Source organism: Polypterus senegalus, chromosome 5, assembly GCF_016835505.1.
Source record: "Polypterus senegalus isolate Bchr_013 chromosome 5, ASM1683550v1, whole genome shotgun sequence".
Lineage (NCBI taxonomy): Eukaryota > Metazoa > Chordata > Cladistia > Polypteriformes > Polypteridae > Polypterus > Polypterus senegalus.
In genome coordinates, this window is record NC_053158.1 from 9250755 (window position 1) to 9256754 (window position 6000).

Here is a 6000-nt window from a genome sequence, read left to right on the forward strand (position 1 = left end):
CTAAAGATTCACACGGATTCACATTGCAATGATCGGACATCTTGCGGCCAGCCCATGTGTCTTAGCCCTGCTATGATTTACCCAGAGAGTCATACACCTCAGTCCTGCTCTTTTCCATTGTTATCTGGTTTTTGATGTTCTTGCTAGTTTATTGTACAATTTGTTTTTAATGATGTAAGATAATTTTTACTTGTGTTGTAAATAAATATTTTCTCTGATTATGTAATGAATATTGTCTGCACTGTTCTCATTTTGCCGATCTCTGTTGCATTTCTGTGTTAAAAAATTGAAAATGTCAAATCAACTCAAACTTTGTAGTTAAATGCTTAGTTGCTAAACTCCAAGATAATAAAAATGATGAATAACTATGAATACACGGTACTATAAAAATGCTGCCGTCTTGCAGTAAGGTTCATGTCCTGGTTCATAAATGATCTGGACAAGAATAATATGGTGAAGTTTGCAGATGATACCAAACTAGGTGGAAAGGCGGAAAATGAAAAAAGAGCTCATTTGTTACATAGGGACTTGGACAGAATCCATAGGTAGATTTATGGCAGATGAAATTTAATGTCAATTAATGTAAAAGATTGCATGAAGGATGTAGAAATTTTATAGAACTGAATACACAATAGGAGGTCTGAAACTTGTAAGTACCCCTTATATGAAGGACCTGGAAGGCATAGTGGACTCTTCACTATCTACATCCAGTGGACAGAAGTAATCAAGATGGCTAACAGGATTTTCTTATATATAAAAGTCTACGTGTGGAAGTGTGTGTGTCTGTCTGTCCAGCCTGGAAGAGCGAAGCTACAGCATGAAGCGAGAAAAGAGAAACTCACTTAGCCACTAAAACACAAGTGAGGCAAGCACATCGGCAACACAAAACCTCTGAGGTAAGAGAAACTCACTTAGTCGCTGACAGACAATGGAGTCCAGCAAGTCGGTAAAACAAAACTGCCGACAAAAGAGAACCTCGCTTAACTGCTAATACACAAGTGAGGCGAGCACATCGGCAAAATGAAACCTCAGAGGAGAGAGAAACTCACTTAGTCACTGATAGACAATGGAGTCAAGCAAGTTGGCAAAACGACACCTCTGAGAAGAGAGAAACTCGCTTAGCCACAGATAGACAACGGAGTCCAGCAAGTCGGCAAAACAAAACCACCAACAAAAGAGAACCTTGCTTAGCTGCTAATGCACAAGCGAAGTGAGCAGATCAGCAAAACAAAACCTCCAAGGAGAGAGAAACTCACTTAGCCACTGACAGACAATGGAGTTCAGCAAGTCGGTAAAACAAAACCGCCGACAAACTAATACACAAGAGAACCTCTGCTTAACTGCTAATGCACAAAAGCGAACTGCTAATGCACAAGCGAGCACATCGACAAAACAAAACCTCCGAGGAGAGAGAAACTCACTTAGTCGCTGACAGATAATAGAGTCGAGCAAGTCAGCAAAACAAAACCGTCGACAAAAGACAACCTCATTTAGCCACTAATACACAAGTGAGGCGAGCACATCGGCAAAATGAAACCTCAGAGGAGAGAGAAACTCACTTAGTCGCTGACAGACAATAGAGTTGAGCAAGTTGGCAAAACGACACCTCTGAGAAGAGAGAAACTAGCTTAGCCGCTGATAGACAATGGAGTCCAGCAAGTCGGCAAAACAAAACCAACAACAAAAGAAAACCTTGCTTAGCTGCTAATGCACAAGCGAAGTGAGCAGATCAGCAAAACAAAACCTCCAACGAGAGAGAAACTCACTTAGCCAGTGACATACAAAGGAGTTGAGCAAGTTGGCAAAACGAAAACACTGAGAAGAGAACCTTGCTTAGCTGCTAATGCACAACCGATGCGATTGATTGACTGAAGTGCCAGAATCCATTGTTTCTAGGACCCTGGGCTTTTTACAGCACAGGCTTACACAGCTAGTGTCTTATATATCCCAAAGTGTGGAGTGCAAGTTAAAGGAGGTTCTGCTCAGGCTTTAAAACACACTGGTGAGGCCTCACCTGGAGTACTGTGTGCAGTTTTGGTTTCCATATTACAAAAAGGGGATAGCAGCGCTAGAAAAGGTCCAGAGAAGAGCAACCAGGCTGATTCTACAGGGGATGAGGAACTGAACCTTTTGAGTGTGAGAAAATGGAGATTAACTGAGATCTGGCGGAAGTGTTTAAATTTATGAAAGGAATTATATCAATAAAAAGAAAAGAGTTATATAAATGTAAGGAAATACTTATTTATTTATTTATTTATTTATTATTATAATTATTATTATTATATCAGTGTATACAATGGCAGAGAGTAATGTAAATCCCAAAGTGAAAGCACTTTAAAAATTAGACGGTAATAAAAAGAAGTAGAAGCTGATGCAATACAACACGTTCACAAAGGCTTATGGGTAGTCTGAACACACACAGTACAGCACACTACTGTTAGTCTAGTTGAAGTCAACGTCAAATGAACATGGATGTTCCGCTCCGGGATAACACCATTGTTGAACAAAGTTGCCGTAGGAAATGAAACCTGCTGTAATTCACTGAAGGATGTTGGCTCAGTGTGAAGGTAAAAACAGCCGGACTCAACAAAAAGTTTATGAATGGTTAGAAAGGTTTAACTGCGGTGGGTTGGCACCCTGCCCGGGATTGGTTCCTGCCTTGTGCCCTGTGTTGGCTGGGATTGGCTCCAGCAGACTCCCGTGACTCTGTGTTCGGATTCAGTGGGTTGGGAAATGGATGAATGGATGGATAGAAAGGTTTAAAGCAGGAAAAACCAGTGTAACCAATGAAACTCGGTCTCGTTGACTATCAACATGGCGCGCACACAAGCCCGTATTAACATAACAAATGTCTTCATCTGAGATGATTGTTGGGTTATGTTGTCTTCTGTGGCTGCATATCTGGGTATCAGCTATGGATCTGCACATGCCATGGTGCATGATGACTTGGGGAACAATAAAATTTGAGCAAGATGGGGATCCCAACAGTTTAGTGACCTGCATAAGCCACCATCCTCCAGTGAATGTCAGCAAGTTTCACTCTCTTTCACTATGGCATGTAGTTTTACCTTGGCATCAGCTAGTCTAACAGCAGAGCATGGCACTGTGTGTGTGTGTGTGTGTGTTTGAACTACCCATAAGTCATTGCAAACATGTTGTATCGTGTCAGCTTCTATCCATTGTATTTACAACATCATTTTTGATTTATCCTAGAAGTTATACTAGTTGTGTTACCCAGCATCACCTGGGAAATTTCATGAGACAGCAGGCCATCAGTTATTCAAGTGTATCATAAGTATTATGTAACTAAATAAGTACTTTTCTGTATACAATATTCGTAGGTTTATCCTGTAGGAGTTTTTTTTTTTTTTTTACCAAGGGCTAATTATTGGTGAGGATGGCACAGGGGCACAGTAGTATCGCTGCTGGCTCGCAGTTAGGAGATCTGGATTTGCTTCCCGGGTCATCCCTGCATGGAGTTTGCATGTTCTCCCCTAGTCTGCGTGGGTTTTCTCCGGGTGCTCTGTTTTCCTCCCACAGTCCAAAACCATGCAGGTTAGGGTCATTGGCAGTCCTAAATTGTCCTTAGTGTGTGCCCTGTGGTAGGCTGGCACCCTGCCCGAAGTTTGTTCCTGCCTTGCGCCTTGTCTTGGCTGTGATTGGCACCAGCAGATCCCCGTGACCCTGTGTTAGGATATAGCGGGTTGGAAACTGACTGACTAATATTATTGGTAGGCTGAGTGCTGCAGTAGTTAAGGTTTAGGACCTCAGACTGTGGTATAGCAGGTCCACGGCTACAAAAATTTGGCCAGTTTTTTAAATCCCATTAGCCATGTCCGTCTCCATGGGCGTGATTGATGAGGTAATTGTGGTGAGTCAGACCTGCATGTGTGGGTGCGATCGTTCTCAGTTGCTTCATCAGCTTCCTGCAGCATGTGAATAAGGCGCTGCCCCCATGGAGATGTATATGTACTGTCCGGCACAAGAGGAAAGAAAGGAGAAAGATAGGAAAGAATGGATCAGATGATGGAGGGTGAAAGGCAGTCAAGGGCAGACGATTTTGTCACCTGCGTGGAGAAGGCAGCACAAGCTGGGGCTCCGTGAGGGAGTGCAGGCTGTGGCACTCTAGAGGCTGAATAATCGTGTAGAATGGGGCAAGCAGGATGGAAAACCTCCCAATGGATCCAAGGAGCAAGCGAGTGAGCGTGAAGGAAGACGGGACCTCGGATGTTCTGGCTGCACAGTGTGGAGGCAGCCAAGATGAGGGTCGGCAGAAAGAAGATCGTGCTGCAGTGTCTGCACTGGCAACACGAGAGATGGGTGAGTCTGGGAGATGGAAGGAGGTGGGCTGAGATCGTGTGATGAGCGAGAACACTATTTAACATAGAATAAAATTAAGGTCCGATGGCCAGGTAGGACAGAAAAAAAAATAAAATCTGCAGGGGTTCCAGGCCACAAGACCACCAGCCCCATCTAGGCATTCTACCTAACATCAATTACCTCAATCAGTCCTCATGGTATTCAGGGTTCTCAAGGAAGAACTTGATGATGATGGTCATGTGGACTTCTGGCCTTTAATCCATTAATGTAGAGACATCACAATGCTTTGATCACTTGGTGGTGGCGACAAAAACGGAAAAAGAACAGCAGAGAAAGTAGGGGTTAGTATGGATTTTGGAGCCACCATGAATGATAATGATAATTAAATGCATATCCAGAGTATCAGGATTAAACTAAAATGAAGCTACGAGAAAGCCATGTTACAATAATGAGTTTTTAGCAGTTTTTTAAAATGCTCCACTGTATTAGCCTGGTGAATTCCTATCAGTAAGGAATTCCAGATTTTAGGTGCATAACAGCAGAAGGACGCTCACCACTTCTGTTAAGTTTAGCTCTTGGAATTCTAAGCAGACCCTAATTTGAAGATTGAAGGTTACAATTTGGAGTGTAAGGTGTAAGACATTCTGAAATATAAGATGGAGCAGATTATTTAAGGCATTGTAAACTATAAGCAGTATTTTAAAGTCAATTCTAAATGGCACAGGTAACCAATGTAGTGACGTTCAGACTGGTGTGATGTGCTTGGATTTTCTTTTCTTAGTTAAGATTCTAGCAACCCCATTCTGCACTCGTTGCAATTGATTGATGTCTTTTTTAGGTGGTCTTGAGAGGAGTGCGTTACAGTAATCTAGACGAATGAAAACAAAAGCGTGAACTCATTTTTCAGCATCTTGCAATGTTATAAGAAATCTAACTTTTACTATATTTCTTAAGTGAAAAAATGCTGTCCTAGTAATCTGATTAATATGTGATTTAAAATTCAGGTCAGAGTCAATAGTTACCTCTAAATTCTTTACCTCTGTCTTGACTTTTAATCCTAATGTATCAAGTTTATTTCTAATAACCTTATTATATCCATTTTTGCCAATCACTAAAATTTCTGTTTTCTTCTTATTTAGTTTGAGAAAATTACTACTCGTCCATTCCGAAACATGAGTAAGACATTATATCAGTGAATCAACAGAGTCGGGGTCATCAGGTGCTATTGATAAATACAGTTGTGTGTCATCAGCATAGCTGTAGTAGTTCACGTTAAGCCCGAGATAATCTGACCTAACGGAAGCATGTAAATCGAAAAGAGTAGCAGACCCAGGATAGAGCCTTGTGGAACACCATATAGAATAGCATGTGTCTTTGAAGTATAATTTCCACAACTAACAAAGAATTTTCTACCTGCCAGGTAGGACTCAAACCAATTTAAGACACTGCCAGAGAGGCCCACACATTGACTAAGGTGATTTGTAAGAATATTGTGATCAATGGTATCGAATGAGGCACTCGGATCTAAGAGGATGAGAACAGATAAACGGCCTCTCTCTGCATTTTAACCACAAGTCATTTACTACTTTAACGAGTGCAGTTTCTGTGCTGTGATTTGTTCTAAAACCCGACTGAAATTTATCAAGAATAGCAGATTTATTGAGGTGGTCATTAAGCTGC